The sequence below is a fragment of the Quercus lobata genome, chromosome 12 (assembly GCF_001633185.2).
Source record: "Quercus lobata isolate SW786 chromosome 12, ValleyOak3.0 Primary Assembly, whole genome shotgun sequence".
Lineage (NCBI taxonomy): Eukaryota > Viridiplantae > Streptophyta > Magnoliopsida > Fagales > Fagaceae > Quercus > Quercus lobata.
The window spans coordinates 19,432,035-19,450,488 of NC_044915.1; positions in this window are offsets into that span (position 1 = coordinate 19,432,035).

Below are 18,454 nucleotides of genomic sequence, written 5' to 3' on the forward strand. Positions count from 1 at the left end.
TCCTTAGTAGTAAAGCAGTAGACTCAAAGGTCAGAGCCGCCGCACACAGCTAGTAGCAGAATCGCCCCCCTAACTCCAAGTCCTGGCTCTGTCCCTGTTTGTGTGCCTAGACCTAGGCTATGTTTGTCATGTCATGTGCTATTATAGCCCTTTTGTCAATTCATCTTTCTTTATTGTGTTTTGGCCTAATTGTTGGGACTCAATCTAAACCTTATGGTCTTTTTTATCGTCCGTACACTTTGGCCCACATCAAAGGGTTTGGATCACCCCTATTTGCATGTCTATGCTTGCTCGCTTCTATGCTTTATGCTCATGTTAGCCTCTCTAGTTCAAAGCTTTGCCACGCTTGACTCCTTTAGTGGGTTTGTGGTTGTGCAGTTATATCCGACGCCCATGAGGCCTTGTTTGGATGTAACCATTTGGGGTGCATCACCATGATGCCAGTTACTTCGTGCATACCTTTCCCCTTTTCCACTTCGTGTGATGATATGCTTTCCATGCTTGTTTGTACCATCCGTTGGCTTTCTATGCATCTTCACATGCTTGCTTATATGTTCATGCATGAGTCTTGCTTGCGAGTGTGTCATCTATGCTTCAACATAATGAAGTTATGGACATTCGATCCAAACCTACATTTGTCCCTCGCGAACACCACCTTTTGCTTGCTTTCTTACTTGTTTGCTTTCTCGCTTGTTTGATTGCTTTCTCTTTCATTTCCTCACAAGTTTTCAACCACTATTTCATGCTAGAGTGATTCTAGTTCTACTTCCCCTCAAGAACCAAAAGAGGGTTCTAGCTACTCTCACCTTGGAATCCATGATTTTCTTCATAGAATTTTAGTAATGGTATTTGGAATTTGTAAAATTAGGAAATTGTGAACTTGTGATTTTGCATATGATGTTTGAATAAGCTTTGAAACTAATTCGTGGTTATCAGAATATGAGTTAGGGTTCTTATTGATAAATTATTGTATGTGAAAGAAATAACAAACTAGGATGATTGCTCACTGTAGTTGTTGCTTGAATTTTCATTGTAAGCCATGATGATTAAAATGGTTAATTGGCTGCCTATTAATGTATTCTAACATGTATATTATAAGTATAAAAATATCCACATGAAATGAAGGCCATTTGCAATTATTTGATGATTTTATGAGAAAATGTATTAAAGCTGCCACTGTGACAGACACAATGTTTGCAACATGAAAAATTTGGATTAAATCATATTCTATGAATTTGGATACTAGGAATAGATCTTATGAATTCTAAGACACATATGATTATAATGGAAGTGGTCTCACAACAATTGATCAATATAAAAATAATGGTGTAATTTGTAAGTTAATTGAAATTCTGTTAGGACAGATTTGAGTATATTGTCTTGTATGATTTTTAGTAAATCACGGTTTTATGATTTGGCTCTGAAAATGATATGGAATCTACTAGACATCCATAGTAGTAGCTTTGTAAATTGGCATGGAAATTGGATGTGAACTGATAGCCCATTTGTATTTTATAAGTGTAAGTATATGTTGCAGGAATAAACCGTGAACAGTAACTCAGTAAGTGATATACCTAACTTTGAGGATTTAATTCTAAAGTTAGGATTAATGATTTGAGCTGTAAATTAGTATGCTTATCATTTGGTAGGTCTAGATCATAGATAAGTTTTATATGCCTTGGTTTCACGATTTAGTACTCAAAGGAGGGGTTTTAAACCATTCAACTATTGTTTTTATGAAGTTGTTTTGTTCAACATGTTGTATGTTGTCTTGTGTAAGTTTATGCATGCACTATTGCTTCCAATCTTAAACACATTTTGAATTGATTTTAAAAAAAGTTATTTGACATGATCTGAATATGAACATAAAAATAATGGTTTCTCTATGGTTTGGTACATAATGTTGTTTGATGAATGTATCTTGTATTTGGGGAACCTCGTTGAGGTGGGATTATGATTTCCTTAATTTTAAGAAATAGGCTTTGAGATGAATGTGTAAGTTTATGCTAAGATATAATTGATAGTAATAAGTTTTGATATTTGGTTTAGGTGTTACCAACACCTAAGTCTAAGCTCCTTCAACTTTAGGCTCTCAGTTCCTCTGCTTTCAAGTAAGAGATAAGTTATATGGACATTTGGTAAGTCATGAGATTATTTTAAAGTGTATTATGCATTAAAAGGTTTTTTATTAGAGATATGACATATAATCATATTTCAGACAAAGATATGTTCGTGAGCTTTCGAAACCTTATGTATATGATTTAAGCATATTGATGTTATTACTAATTCCACGAACAAGATGTTTAAAGAAAATAATGGAAATGCTATTATTATGAAATATAATGCAAACTATGAATTTCAGTATGATTTATAAGTATGAAATGTTTTTGAATTATGTCCTCTGGTGATCTGAACTCGGCTAGTAAGGGTTAAATTACTGGTTTTCCATGGAAAATGTCATTTGGTTGGCCATTAAAAATGGTGAGAACTCTGCTGTACTTGCCCTTGTAGAGGATGCCAACCGACCCCCATAGTCGATGATCTATGTTATGATATGATTGTAGGAATCCCTGACATTATGAGGAATGCTGGATGCCTAGCACAGTGGTGTTAGAAGCCTCCCAATTCTGTTCAAATTTATCAGATATGGACTAACCAAAATGTTATTTATGAACAACTATATTATATTTTGATCATGAGAGAATGATTTTTGTTGGAATGCATTATGAAAAGTTAAAAGCTCTCATGAAAAGAAGAAATTTCTAATGAAAAGAAAAGTTATTCTTTAAGGATAAAAGTTTCTAAAGTTTTGTTGTGCTTTAAAGATAAAGCTTCTAATGAAAGCTTATGTTAAAAAGTTATTAGATATATGTTCTTTACGAAACGTTAAGTTTTGTGACTATGAAAGTTATAATATTTTATGAGAAGACGTTTATAAAGAAAAGTTTTGTTATTTTTAAAGATGTTTATAATTTAAGACAAAGTTACCAATTATCTAATTTAAATCAAAATGATTATTTTGAAATAAGAATAATATATATATATATATATATAATCTAAAACTGTCAATATTATATTTGGTGACTTTGTAAGAAATGAAAGAAATTCAGTTTGAGAAGGTTTTGTAATATTATTCTGATAGGAAAAAGGAGAACAATTATTTTCCTATGAAAAGTGTATAAGTTATAATTATAAAGAGTATAAAATACCGTGCATGAAAGATGTTCTCTTATCTAAATAATCATAAAATGAAATGATTTGACTTACATGCAGTGTTATTAAATTCTAGTGTAACTTACCCTTACTGAGCTGTGTAGCTCACCCCTTCCACTCTTTCAATCAACAAGTTTTATTCTAGAGTAGAGGGAGCCTTAGTCGAGTTTTGGAAGGAGCTAATTTTAGTTTTAAAACTATAGATCCTAATTTAGCAATTTGATGTTTAGCTCTGTAGTATTGTGTATTTTAGGATTTTCTTATTGGAGTTGTATATTTTAGTGTAATTAGAGATGTTTTATGTGAAAGTGTGGAAATTGAATGAGTAGTGGATTATGTTATTCCTTGAGTACAGTGTAGATACTCTAAATATTAAGTGAAAAATTTTATATCAAGAAAGTAAAGAAATAAGAATGAAAAGAAAGAGGAAAGCTTTTGTTTAAAAGTTTAGTTAGTTCTTGTTAGTGTCAAATTTAAGCTTGATATTAACATACTGGTCATGGTCACAAATCCAAGTATCGGGTTTGGAACGTGACAAAAATATTGTGCAAGATATCAAGAGTATGGTCTTACTCTTATATCCATTTAAACCATTATTAAAATATTTGAGTTAAGCAAGTAAATTGAGGTCATCAAGTATTTTGATTAATTATATGTTATCAAATTGGATGGAAACAAAAAAAAAAAAAAAGTGCAATATTTATGAGGACCAAGGAAATATTATCACTATGACTTTTCCCCTTTTTTGGGGCCAAAATTGCCATATAACACCATTTTTCAAACATATTTGTTAGTTAACATTGTTTCCAAATTATTTAGGAAACTAACATCTTGAGTATGTTAGACTCAATTTCACTGTAGCAACTAGAGTATAAGAGACTTGTTTTATATGTTCTGCGAAGCTTGAAACTCAAGCTTGTAAAGCTCGAGTTCCTTAAAGTGAAATCGAGCCTTATAGGCTCGATATTTAGAAAGCAAGAATTCCTCACCGAAACCTCAACCCACATCATTACTGAAACCTTAGCCCACCAAAACCCACATTGTGAGCTGGCGAAGAGGACAAGGAAGCACCATGCTGGCATAGATGAACCACCACGCCGTTCTGAACACAATACCATTGTGAGGTCCGAGCTTCTTCTTCATCACTAAAACCTTAACCCACCCAAACCCACACTGCGAGCTCCAACGAAGAGGACAAGGAAGCACCACGCTGGCATAGATGAACCACCACACCGTTTGGCATTGATCAGGTGCTTGGGTTTGTTGATTGTGTTGTTTCTTTCTCATTGTTGTGTTTGATTGTTGGAGAAGAAGTTGTTTTTGCTAAGTGAGTACTGAAATCAAGTCTGTAAGGCTCGATTTCAGTTTAAAAGAAATCGATTTCTATGAACTTGATTTTAATGACAGAAAATGAGTATAACGGACTCAATTTAGCATTCCAAAATCAAGTTTATTGCACTTGAGATGTTAGTTTCTTAAATAATTTTGAAAACATGCTAACTAACAAATTGTTTAAAAATCAGTGTTATTTTGAAAAAAAAAAAAAAAAAAAAAACCCATTTTTCGTCTATTTATGTTTAACCAATCTCGATGACGTATAGGTCTTCAAGCACATCTTCCAGTAATCTTCCCCCGACAATTTGGTGCAGTCTCTACTCATTCCCTATTGTTGATTTGGGTAAAATCCTTGACATCTCAACTATGACCAATGCTCTCTCTCACTAGTTTTAAGCTCTCTCTCTCTCTAAGTGTGTGTGGAATCTGAAGTGGGTAATATGTCTCTCTTATTTTGTTTTGTTGGTTAGTAAATGGTAAAAAATTATAAGAGGGGTATTTGTATGGTCCTTACTAAATTGATTCTCCAATTATATAAGTGCAATCTTTAAATGTGATCTTAAAAAAGAAAAAACAAAAGGGACACTTGGTCTTATCTTTGCTTAAAAGGGGAAGTTAAGAGAAGGAAGAAGGGTAGCTCCTCCTTCTTCCTCTTTCTTTATTTACTTTTATTTTTTGGCTTAGTGGGGTAGTTCCTCTTAGTTCCTTATGCATCCAATGTACTTCCAGTTAGAAAAATTAATAATTATGGTATAGATAGTCCAAAAATGGCATGGTATCAAGGTTTTTTTTGGGTTGGTTTTATTTTATAATAATTCCACCATTACAACAACAAGAGATGGAAATTCAAACCCTAGATATTCAACTAAGTTAATGACATTAATATAACTATTAGTTTTAAGTAAAATTTAAGAACGAGTCTTTATGTGTTGAATTTCTAATTATTTTCAATGATGTTGTATTAATTGATAAACCATATGGTTGGATTTAATTCTCTTTGTGACAAGTTCATAATACAAGCTCCTTACCTCTCCATTTTACATTTGTTTTAGGTACATAGAGTGAGTTCATATAAACTTGAGGGAATCCAAATCATCAACTCCCTTCCCCAATTTTATATTTGTATTAAAAAAAATTATCACAGATCACAAATATTAAGCTACGATTTTCTATAATTGCAATAAAAAAGTAATAATAAAACAATTTGTAACATCTAATGAAAGTGTTAGTCATATCTGTGCTCAATGCTTGTATCTCATAAGAACTAATCAAGTTATATTTGAGGTTCATTACAATCATTTATAATCCAATATCCACCTAATAAACACTTGATATGACACTCAGCACATATCTGCACAAGACATATTCATATAATATAATTTGGGGTATTAGAAATAAAGTCTTTTGTTATTAAGTAAGGAATTTGAGTTCGGACCCCACTCAAGTAAAAGATAACAAGTGTCTTAATGAAATAATAAAGATAAATTATCATGAAGTGAATCATCTTTTTTTAAATTTATAGTATCAATGAAAAATGAATTGAATGGAGAGTGAGATAAGAAGCAAGTGTAGAAATGAACGAGGGCCGAGAAAGGCAATAAGGAAACTTATGACTAAATTAGAAGAGAGTGCCAGAGGGGAAATTCAAATTATTTGAATATTTTTTTTGAGAAACAAAATTATTTGAATTGATCATATTTATTCACACATATATAGTTGTTTCATGTTTATTTATTAAGTTATTTATTTATTTATTTATATAAACCTTTTAATAGCTAGGATGTGATTAAGCTAATTATTAATAAAAATTAGTTTTACATTTTGTAGGACAAGCAAAGCCTTAGATGGTGCCATTGCATGGATGTGTAAAAGAATAACAAAACCCAGAGGCTGCGTAAAAGACTACTAACTCTTTATTCATGAAAAGGTATTTAGCCCATTTGATAAAAGTTTTTCAGATTATCCAAAAAAGGGGGAAAAATCACTTCAAGAAATGCTAAGATACATTGACATTGTCAAAGAAGGCAGCTACGTGCTTATGTCAATGCTCACCTGATTATTGAGCACTTAAGCAGCCACGTGGCTCACTGAAAGAGACCCAAACGCAGTACTGTCATTTTTTTCCCCTTTTTTTGAAAGTAATAATATATCATATCTAATTACTAATTTAAAACATACCTTTTTTTTTTTTTTTTTTGGGAAGAAACAAGACAACAAGCCTAGGCTTTTATTAATAAAACATAATCAAAAAACATCAAATAACAATAATGAGGCAATATCCTCAGGTAGATCAACTAGCAATACCTGGAGGCCCAAACTGCATTTAATTTTTTTCGCTAAAGCATCAGTAACACAGTTACAAGAATGACTAACATGATTGAAAACAAAGGACAGAAAAACCTCGGCTTGACAGCGAATGTCTTCAATGACGTTTTCACAGGTTGAAAATCTAGCATTACCTTGATTTATAGCATTGATAACCATGGTTGAATCCCCTTCAAAAATTACTCTTCAAAGCCCAATCTCAGCAGCAAATTCAACTGCTCTTCAACACATTAAAGCTTCCATATCAGCAACAAAATGAGACAGCAGAATAGAAACAGACAACGCGCCAACATATTCACCCCTCCAATTTTGAGCAACTACTTCAATCCCAACCGAGTTTGTAACTCTGAAAATGGCTGCATCGAAGTTCACTTTGTACTAGTTAAGCTCTGGTGGATGCCATTGATGTAGGATGGGAGGTCGAGGCATCATTGGATCCAATTCTTGAGCTGCCAAAAAATCTTGCAACAAGTTACCTGCCAATTTAATTGATGATGCCAAAAAATCAACAATAAGTCACACGGTCCTTACGTGCTCGAAACAATACTTGCACAATACAAAAAGAGAAGACCTCACGAAGAGCACCAATGTGATGCCGGCCAAATACCTTCCGAATGTCAAGTTAGAACTTTTCACCACTCTAGAGTGCCAGAGTTAGGGGAAATTATGCGTACCCTGGTTAGTAAGGATATTGGGGCTTTTATAGTAGTAGAGGGTTGACATCTTTTCCTTGGTTTAGAAGTCTTTTTCTTATAGGAGTCCTTATGAGCGTATTTTACAAAACCCTTTCCTTGTAACAGTCTTTCTGAGCGTGGGGCACAAGATATTTCCTTATATACGCATGCATGGAGGCCAATAAAGGTTATGTCAGAGTCGTCAGTCTTGTGCATACCTTTTAGTGTCGTCAGCTTTCCACCTCCTCCCAAGTTGACGAGCCAAGTTGACCTCGTCAACTTCAAGCTGTAGACTCCCCATTATCGTCACCTGTCAATGGCCACAAGTAAGACCAACGAGTTTGTTTGGTACGTCACTCTATGCCTTTTCGCCAGTAAGTACTCATATTTGCAATATTTTCCATATTAGTTGCCCCCTACTCCATAGCTTCGTCACCTTAAGCTGATGGGTTATGGAGTTTAAACTTTATTATTTAATTTTCTTTCACTCAGGAGAGAGAAAAAATCATGTATGGGCGATTGCCTCGAGCAGCCTTTATTAAATGCTTGGACACATGGCGCAATCCCATTAGCTCTGCTTCTGGACAAGGGCATCACTTCGTCTTCTGTGCATAGCCTTCCTTTTATATATATCTCATTTCTTCCTTCGTTTTCTCCTATTTCATTCTTGTTGATCATCAAAGAGAACCCGTCACTTCAAGGACTTCTCTCATGCCATCGTGCTTTCATTGCTTTTGCTGGGACCGTCTCTTTTCACAAAACCGTCTGCTTTACTTGATAAGTCACTTTTACTCTTACTTCCTTTCATTCATTTTTTTACTTTTATCTTAGTTGAATGTGAAACTTCTTAGAGAGACCATCAACTTAGGTTCTTAGAATACCTCCATCGCTTGTAGGTAGTCAAATGTCTAGAGAAGCAATGAGTGAACAGTCGTCAATCCATGAAGGAACGGACTACGATGAGGTCTTCCCATCAGGTCAAGAGCCTGAGGAGAGCTTCTCTTGGTTGTCAGAAAGGGAAACGTCAGCCCAATCTTCTGACGAGGAAATGGAAAGTTATGGAGAAAAAGATGAGGTAGTAAGTGAGGGCGAGAAGAGGATGATAAGGAGGAAGGGAGAGAGAGTGATGGGGATGAAACTGACAGTGACGAGGAGGTCATAGAGAGTACCTTAAGAGGCCCAGGAGATGACCGTCCCTTCATTCTTCCTGAAGAATGGATAGTTAATGACTTTTTGCCGACAATGTTGGAAAAGATTTTCAAAACTTTACATGCCCGTTTCCAAATTCCGAATAACATCCCAATCTATCTCCCTGGAAAGTTTGAGAAGTGTTATACAGGGAAGACTGCGAACGTCGGCATGTATGATGCCATGTTCGCAGCAAGATTGAGATTGCCTCTGACGGCACTTCACCGTCAGTTGGCCAATTTTTTGGGTTTGTTCGTTAGCCAAATCACCCCCAACGCTTGGAGGATATTCATTGGGGCTGAGATTTTGTGGGGTCGTTTAAGTGGAGGGAACCGTCAACTAACTCTTGACGAGTTCTTTTGGTGTTACCGTACTCAACACATTGTCTCGTCCCAAGAAATTTATCATTTCTCCGCAAGGAAGAAGGAGCTAAGGCTGGTATCTGATATTCCTAATTCCAATAGGAATTGGAAGGGCATGTACTTTTTTGTTAAGGGGACGAACTGAGTATGTCGTTAGGAAGAGTGGGAGATGATACCCCATGGTTTTGACAACACGTAGGCTTTTGTCAAGGATTCAAGTTGACCCTGTTTGCCCCTTTTTTTTTTTTTTTTTTTTTTTTTTCAAATTTCTAACATCGTCTGCCTTTCTTTTCTTTCAGCTAGTGTTCGTCCACATATCTCAGGCGAGCAGGAGGATTTTATTCGTAGGGTAACAGAGATCCCGTTGGACGAGCAGAAGTGTTGGGATCTTATTACACTTGACACTTTGCATGCCTACTATGGGGGACCCGAGCCAACACAAGAAGCTTGTCGACCTAACGCGTACTCTCGTTGGCGTAAGTCATCCACTTTAACACTTTCTTTCTTTCCGTTAGCTTGACTAAGGCTGTCACTTGTCTTAATAATCCTTTATTTGCCTTTTTGTAGAAATGGAGGCAGCTAGATTGAGAGCGTAGGTAAGAGCTACCGCTGCGCGCAAGAAAGAGGAGGGGAAAGGCAAGGAAAAGGAGGGGACGTCCGTCACTAAGGGAGCGGCCAAGAGGTAGGGTGACGGGAAGGATGACCACTCATCCAAAAAGGTGTCCGTTGCTCCTAGGGAGAAGCTTCCCACGAAGCTATCACCTCCCCAGCCTAAGCACGGGGCAGGCAAAGGGCTAATGACGACGTCAGGCCCCGTCGTTCAGGATCCTGACCGTCATCTTCTCACTCACAAGGATTATGCCTTGGAGATGGTGGAGTCCATCATTAGGGACAAGGATGTTGACCCTTGTGCTGAGCAAGGGATTGATGAGCTGGGGGTGTCGGGTCTTTTTGACCTTGCTCGAGTATGCTTCTTTCAGTGTTTCTTTGTTTATTTCTCTTTTACGCTTAAAAGCTGACGGAAGTCTTGTTTTGTAGGCACTGGTTCGTATGAAGGCATTGAAAGATAAGGGCATCACCAAAGAAGGGGTGATCACCCGCTTGCACAAGCACATCAAGAACATGACTGACGGGCAAAAATAGTATAAGGAGGCCTTCCAAACCCTTAACCAGGAAGTGAAAGTGTTGAAGGAGAAGCTAGAGGAGGAGGGTCATTAGAAGAAGAAAGAGCAGGAGGCTAAGGAGACGGCGAAGAAAGAGTTGGCAGCCCTTTTAAGCCAGGTGGAGACGGCCAAGGTTGACTCCATGAAGGAATTCAGGGCATCACAAACATTTGTTGATTCCTGTGCCGAATAATATGGTGACGGGTTTGAGGATTGCCTTAAACAGGTCAAATTCGTCTACCTTCACCTGGATTTGTCTAAGGTTTCAATGGATGACCCCTTGCTATTGACACCTACAGGAGTCGCTATTCTTGAAGAGGACGACGACTTCACTGAGTTCGAGGCAAATCCAAAGGATGATGGCATCGTTCTTGCTTAGCCTACTGCTGTGGATAAGCCCGTCGTTCTTCTGACCCCGTCAGCCAATACTCCAACTCGAGAAGCTCAAGACCTTCCTCCCAAGGGTGACGAGGTCCCACAAGACCCCCCGGCCTCTTGAACCTTGTTTTTTGTTTCCTTGTTGTAAATTCAATCTAATTTTTGAACAATGTTTCAATGCCCTTTTGTTTTATGGGCTCTGTTTGTAAAACACTATTTTATTTATGGTATGTTATATTCGTTGCTTCCAATATATGTTTATGTTCCTTTCTTGCCCTTGTGAATCCGTCTATTTTTTTGACTTGAGAATTTTGTTTCGTCTGCTCTAAAATCGCCAATTTGTGGGCCAATAAATTTTACAATAGACTCATCCACTTTGTGGGCTAAGAAACTTGTTCCTTTGTGGATTTTAATTTCTTTATGTGATGTATCTTGTCCATTTGTGGACTTTGTAGCATTTAACTTATCCTTAGGAGATGAACCCGTCATCTTTATTGACTAAGTTATGAACCCGTCTACTAGTGGATTCGTCCACCTAAATTATAAGTCATATTTAAGACATGTTAAGTCATTCTTGTAGATATTAAGTCATCCGTGCATAATGAAGCCATCCACTTTGGCAATGAACTCGTCCTTTTTCTTGATTTTATGAACTCGTTTATTTGTGGACTTCACAACATTTACTCATTCCTACAGGATGAACTCGTTCGTTCTATGGACCTTAATCATAAATCCGTCCACTTCTGAACCCGTCCACTTTTATAGACAATAATTAATTCATTCTTTTGGAATGAACTCGTTTATTTTATGAGCTTACTAATAAATTCGTCCACATTATGGATCTAGTAATAAACTCGTCCACTTTATGGACTAATGGACTCGTCCACTTTATGGACTTAGTAATAAATTTGTCCAATTTATGGACTGATGAGCTCGTCCATTTTGTGGACTTAGCATAAACTCGTCCACTTTTATGGACTGACGAACTCATCCACTTTATGGACTTAGTAATAAATTTGTCCAATTTATGGACTGATGAGCTCGTCCACTTTGTGGACTTAGCATAAACTCGTCCACTTTTATGGACTAATGAACTCATCCATTTTATGGACTTTGTAATACATTTGTCCAATTTATGGACTGATGAGCTCATCCACTCTATGGACTTAACATAAACTTGTCCACTTTTATGGATTGATGAACTCGTCCACTTTATGGACTTAGTAATAAGCTCGTTCACTTTATGGACTAATGAACTCGTCCACTTTATGAACTGGATAATAAACTTGTCCAATTTATGGACTGATGAACTTGTACACTTTATGGACTTTATAATATTTTGTAGAAAAACACATTAGTCATATCTGAATAAAACTCTTCTTATTATGATAAATCATGCATTCGTAGAAATTAGTTCTTTAAAATAAAAAAACCCGCCCTTTGGGTTTAAAAAGTATCTGTAGCAAAAAATTAACTAAGGTAAACTGGAAAACTGAGGAGTGTAGCTAAAATTAACTAAAGTAAACTGAAAATGAAAGGTGTTGCTTTTCCCGTTGTCAACTTTACTGGTAGTACTTCCGTAGGTGCTCGGCGTTCCATGGATGGTGCAATTTTCATCCGTCCAGTGCCTCCAAGTGGTAGGTGCCTTTCCTCTGGCATAACGTGATTCGGTAGGGTCCTTCCTAGTTAGGGTCGAGCTTCCCATGGCTAGGGTCTCTAGTAGCGCCCATGACCTTTCTTAGAGCAAGATCTCCAACTTGAAAGTCTCTGTGTCGGACTCGGGAATTGTAATGTTTGGCCATGCAGTCCTGGTACCGTGCGAGTCTTTATTTGGCTATCGTCCTGACTTCGTCAACTAGATCGAGTTGTAGATGCATAGCCTCGTCATTTTTTATTTCATTATGATTGTCTACCCTGTACCTTACGAGTCTGACCTCGGCTGGAATGACTGCTTCACTCCCGTATGTTAGCTAAAATTGTGTCTCTCCCGTAGGTGTCCTTGCTGTTGTCATGTATGCCCACAGTGTGCTTGGCAGCTCTTCAGGCCATATACCCTTTGCCCCCTCGAGCCGAGTCTTGATAATCTTAAGCAAGGATCGGTTTGTAACCTCAACTTATCTGTTAGCATGAGGGTGGGTGGGGGAGGAGTAATGATTTATGATTCCCAACTGCAAACAAAAATCTCGGAAGGAGTTGTTATCGAATTGTTTCCCGTTGTCTAAGACTAAGACTCTAGGGATCCCAAATCTGCATACAATGTATCTCTCAACGAAACTTCGCACGTTCTTTTTCGTAAAGGTGGCCAAGGCTTCAGTTTCTACCCATTTTGTGAAGTAGTCTATGCCCACTATGAGGAACTTCAGCTGCCGTACTGCTATTGGGAATGTCACCATGATGTTTAATCCCCACTGAGCGAACGGTCATGGGGCTGTCATTGGGGTCAACTCTTCGGATAGCTGTTTGATGATATTGCTGAACCTTTGACACATGTCGCAGGCTTTGACATAAGTCTAAGCATCCTTCTGCATGGTGGGCCAGTAGTACCTCGCTCAAATTAATTTGTGTACCAACGACCATGACCCTGAGTGGTTTTCGCAGATCCCTTCATGAACTTCTTTCATAATGTAGTTCGCTTCTTTAGGACCCAAACACCTTAGATATGGGCGGGAGAAACCTCTTTTGTTCAAGACGTCCTTTACTAAAATGAATCGCGCTGCTTGGACCTTCAACTTTCTTGCGGCTTCCTTCCCGTCTGGTAAGATGCCATTTTTTAAATAGGAGACTAATGGTGTGGTCCAGTCATTTTTAGAACCTATCTCCTGCATATCGATGGAATCTATTAGTGGAGCGAGCTGAACAAAAGAGAGCACATTATTAAGGGCAATCATGTGTTCTGCTGAGGTGACTTTAGCAAGGCAGTCAGCTTGCTCATTCTCTTATCTAGGGATTTGGACAATCTTGGCTTATAGGTCGTCCACCTTTCTTCTTACTTGCTCCAAGTACTTCTTCATCCTTTCGCCCTTGCATTCGTAGTCCCCATTCATTTGGTTGGTGACGACCTGAGAGTCACAATAAAGAACCACGCTTACGGCCCCTACCGCTTTGGCGAGATTGAGTCCTGCCACCAAAGCTTTGTACTCTGCTTCATTGTTGGTGGTAGAGAAGTCATTGCAAACCATACATTCAATCTTGTCTCCTTCGGGAGAAAGAAGCACGATACTTGCTCCGTCGGCTTGCCTGTTGGATGACCCGTCTGTATGTATGCTCCATTGAAGGCATTCATGTGCCCCCTTGTCTTCCCTGTTAGTGAACACTACTATGAAGTTAGCGACGACCTGTCCCTTGATTACGGTGCACAATCATCCTCTCTTTGACTTTTTACTAACATGTCATCGACGTAGACCTGAACATTCCTGCCTATTTGGTTCACAAACATCTTGTTCATGAGTCTTTGATACATTGTGCCCACATTCTTGAGGCCAAACGACATTACTTTATAACAGAAAAGGCCTTAACTGGTAACAAATGAAGTCTTCTCCTAGTCTGCCTCATCCATCCGTATCTGATTATAACCTGAAAATGTGTCCATAAAGCTCAGTAGTTGGTGCTGAGCCATAGAGTCTACCAGTACGTCGACTCGAGGGAGAGGGTAGCTATCCTTGGGGCATGCTTTGTTCATGTCTATGAAATCTACGCACATTTTCCATTTTCTGTTGGCTTTCTTGACCATCACCACTTTCACAAGCCAATCGGGATAGTATACTTCTCTGATGAAGTCTGCCTCTTGTAGCTTGTCAACTTCTTCCGCTACTGCTCGTTCTTGTTCTTGGGCGAACACTCGCTTTTTCTGTCGAACGGGCAGACAAGAGGGCGACACATTCAGCCTATGCACCATGACTGAAGGGTCGATTCCTAGCATGTCTTCATGACTCCAAGCAAACACATCCTGATTCTCCTTGAGGAAAGCTATGAGTGCTTGGCGAATAGACGGGCTAGCGAGAATGCTAATCCTTGTGGTTTTGTCCAGTCTGGAGTTGTTGAAGGGTATCTCCTTGAGCCTTTCTATGGCTTCTGCCCCGTCCGTTGTTCTTCTATACTCATGGTCTGTAGATGGTCGTCCATCTCCAACATCGCAATATAGCATTTGTGTGCAGCTAGTTGATCTCCTCGCAATTCCCCTACTCCATACTCAGTGGGGAATTTGATCATCAGGTGGTAAATTGAAGTTACAGCCTTCCACGAGTTAAGGGTAGGTCGTCCTATGATGGCGTTATAGGTGAAGGAAGAATTGACAATGAGGAATGTCACATCCTTGATGATTTACTGAGGATAATCTCCAACTGTTACAGGCAATGTGAATGCGCCGAGGGGGTATACTTTTGTTCCTCTAAATCCAACAAGTGGGGCGTTGGTTGGGACTAGATGTTCTCTGTTAATCCGCATTTGTTGGAACGTTGGGTAGTAAAGAATGTTCACAGAGCTTCCGTTGTCGACTAAGACACGATGCGTGTTATAGTCCCCTATCCGGATGCTAACGATGAGTGCATCATCATGCGAGTGGTGAAGACATCGAGCATCTTCTTCTGAGAAGCCAATAATGGGGTTATCGATTTGCATCATCTTCGGGACGACGCCCGTTAGCTGGACGTTCTAAACCATTCTGAGATAAGTCTTTCGAGCCTTTTTGAACAAACCGATAGTCTCCGTGCCTCCCACAATCATTCTTATGTCGCCTAAGGTGGCCTTGGGCGCTCGTTGTCCCGCCGGGGACCCTGCTCTTGAGGCGGATCCCCCCTCTCTCTACTGACGAACTTCTGTAATTTCCCTTACCTGATGAGGGCTTCGATTTGCTGTTTCAAGTCGTAGCAATCGGCTGTGTCATGACCGTGGTTATGGTGGAAACGGCAGTATTTGTCTTTAGACCGCTTGTTGGGATCTCCTTTTAGCTTGCCGGGGAAGGTTAGGGCTCCCTTGTCCTTGATTTGCATCAGGACTTGGTCGATCGGGGCAGTCAGTGGGGTGAAGTTCGTAAACCTCCTCGCAGGGGGCTTAAAGCATCTGTCATACCTTCGTTCTCTCATTCTCGCCATCTTTCGCCCTCTGTCTTGCTGTGTGTTTTCCTGTCTTTCTCTCTTCTTGGGCCTCTCTTCTCAGCCCAAAAGCGTGTCTTTAGCATTCATATATTTGGTTACCTTGTAAGGTACATCTGACATAGTCTTTGGGTCGTTCTTATATAATGAAAATAGGAATTTACCCTTCCGTAACCCATTGGTGAATGCGGCTACAAGTATCTTATTGTCGGCCTCATCAATTGAAAGTGCTTCTTTTTTAAAGTGAGCTATGTAAGACCTCAACGTCTCATCTTCTCGTTGCTTGATGCTCATCAAACACGTAGTGGATTTCTTATACCTATGCCCTTCGATAAAGTGTGAGGCAAACTAGGTGCTTAGCTCTTTGAAAGTGTTGATGGAGTTAGGCGTCAGTCTACTGAACCATATTCTTGTCGGCCCCTTCAACATAGTAGGGAAGGCCCTACACATGATTTCGTCCGCAACCCCTTGAAGGTGCATCAGGGTCTTGAAGGATTCTAAGTGATCTAGAGGGTCTTTAGTTCCGTCGTAGCTTTCTACCTGCGACATACGAAACTTTGGCGGAAGGGGGTATGAATTGACAGACGTAGTGAATGGCGAATCGATTCAATGGACCAAGTCGTCGAGGTCGCTAGATACTCGTTCTCTAAGGGCGTTCATCGTAAAGTCCATTTGTTCCTTCATCATCTTCATCTCTGCAACCATGTGAGGTGGAGCCGTATCTGTGACGGATAGTCGGCTCATGTCTTGTCGTTCTGATCTACTTGGGGCATTGCTACCCTCTGACCCCTCTTGGTCCCTTCTCTCAATGCTGGTACCTTCTTGGTCTTCCTCTTGGGTACCCATTGCCACGTTCTTCTGCCGTAGTTGTTCCTCAAGGTTTTGATTCTATTTGGTAAGACGTTCCACTGCGGCTGTAAAGGTTTGGACTTGCCTCTCCAGGACAGTGGGTCGCGACTTGTCTCCCTGAACGTTGTTGGTGGTTGCCATTGAGTGAGTAAGTACCATGCAACTCTTTTGTCAGAGAAGCGATAGTATGGCTTACAAGTTGCTAAAAGTTCCCACAGACGGTGCCAACTGATGATGCCGAAAAATCAACAGTAAGTCACATGGTCCTCACGTGCTCAAAACAATACTTGCATAATACAAAAGGAGAAGACCTCACGAAGAGCACCAGTGTGGTGCCGGCCAAATACCCTCCGAAGGTCAAGTTATAACTTTTCACCACTCTAGAGTGCTAGAGCTAGCGGAAATTATGCGTACCTTGGTTAGTGAGGGTATTGGGGCTTTTATAGTAGTAGAGGGTTGACATCTTTTCCTTGGTTTAGAAGTCTTTTCCTTATAAGAGTCCTTATGAGCATATTTTGCGGAACCCTTTCCTTGTAGGAGTCTTTCTAAGCGTAGGGCACAAGATATTTCCTTGCATACGCATGTGGAGGCTAAGCAAGTTTATGTCAGAGTCATTAGTCTCGTGCATACCCTTTAGTGTCGTCAGCTTTCTACCTCCTCCCAAGTTGACCTCGTCAGTTTCAAGCTGTAGACTCCCCACTGTCGTCACTTGTCAATGGCCACAAGTAAGACTGACGGGTTTGTTTGGCACGTTGCTTTATGCCTTTTTGCTAGTGAGTACTCATATTTGCAGTATTATCCATATCATCAATGATATTTGCAGTGGGGTGCACCGAGTGGCCAAAGTGAATTGCATTTCTCCTATTCCACAAGAACCAGCCTAATATAGCAAACACCTCCTTTTCAATAATCATCCTGGACCTGCAAAAACCGAGACAGTAAGTCACTGAAATTCAAAGGTTGGGGTGAGCTCGAGTGGTGGAAGCAATTAAATGAACTCCAAGCACTTTCCACTTCTTTGCAAGCCCAGAAAGCTTGTAGCGGATCCTCCAAATGGTATGTCACTGAATGTTATGTTTTTCTAACATACCATTTTTTAGTACACATAGAAAAATCAAAATATCCACATTTTATAGCAATAATATTTTATATTTCTTGTGGGTTTCAGTTAGCTTAATTGGTAAAGTCTCTTATTCTCAAATAAGAGATATGATGTATTAGGGTTCAATTCCCACAGATGTCAAAGGTTGAATCTCTCTTATATATATTCCCTATCTCTTTAGTCATAAAAGGAAAATCAAAATATACCCTTTAAATGTATGCAAAAATTTTGTTATTTTTTTTATTTAAACACTATCTTCCTTTGTTTGCCCAATCTCCCTACTTTTATTTTTCTATAAATTAAGGAATATTTTATTGAAAAATCAATATCAAATTTTGAGAATCTTGTTACCAGAAGTTATATATTTTGAAAGCATATTATATATATATATATATTACTATAAAATAAATAATAAGACGTATTATAATGTTTTAGAAACACTCAAAATTCAAATTTCATCATCCCTAGCTATCAAAATATATATATAAAATAATACTAATAATAATAATCTTTTTGAAAGCATTTTAAAAAGGTATATTGAGTATTTCAATGTTGTTACTTAAGTTTTATTTGTTGATAGTTACTTAATTTTATTTAGGCAACTTATTATTTGGCCAAATAAACTCAAATATTTTCAATAACAATCCTTATAGTTGATTTTATATATACAAACCTTTATAGGAGTAGTAAACAAATTTATCATATCAAAATAATGCAAATGATGATACATTCTCATTTATATTAAACTAAAGATATTTAACTTTTAGTTGGTCCA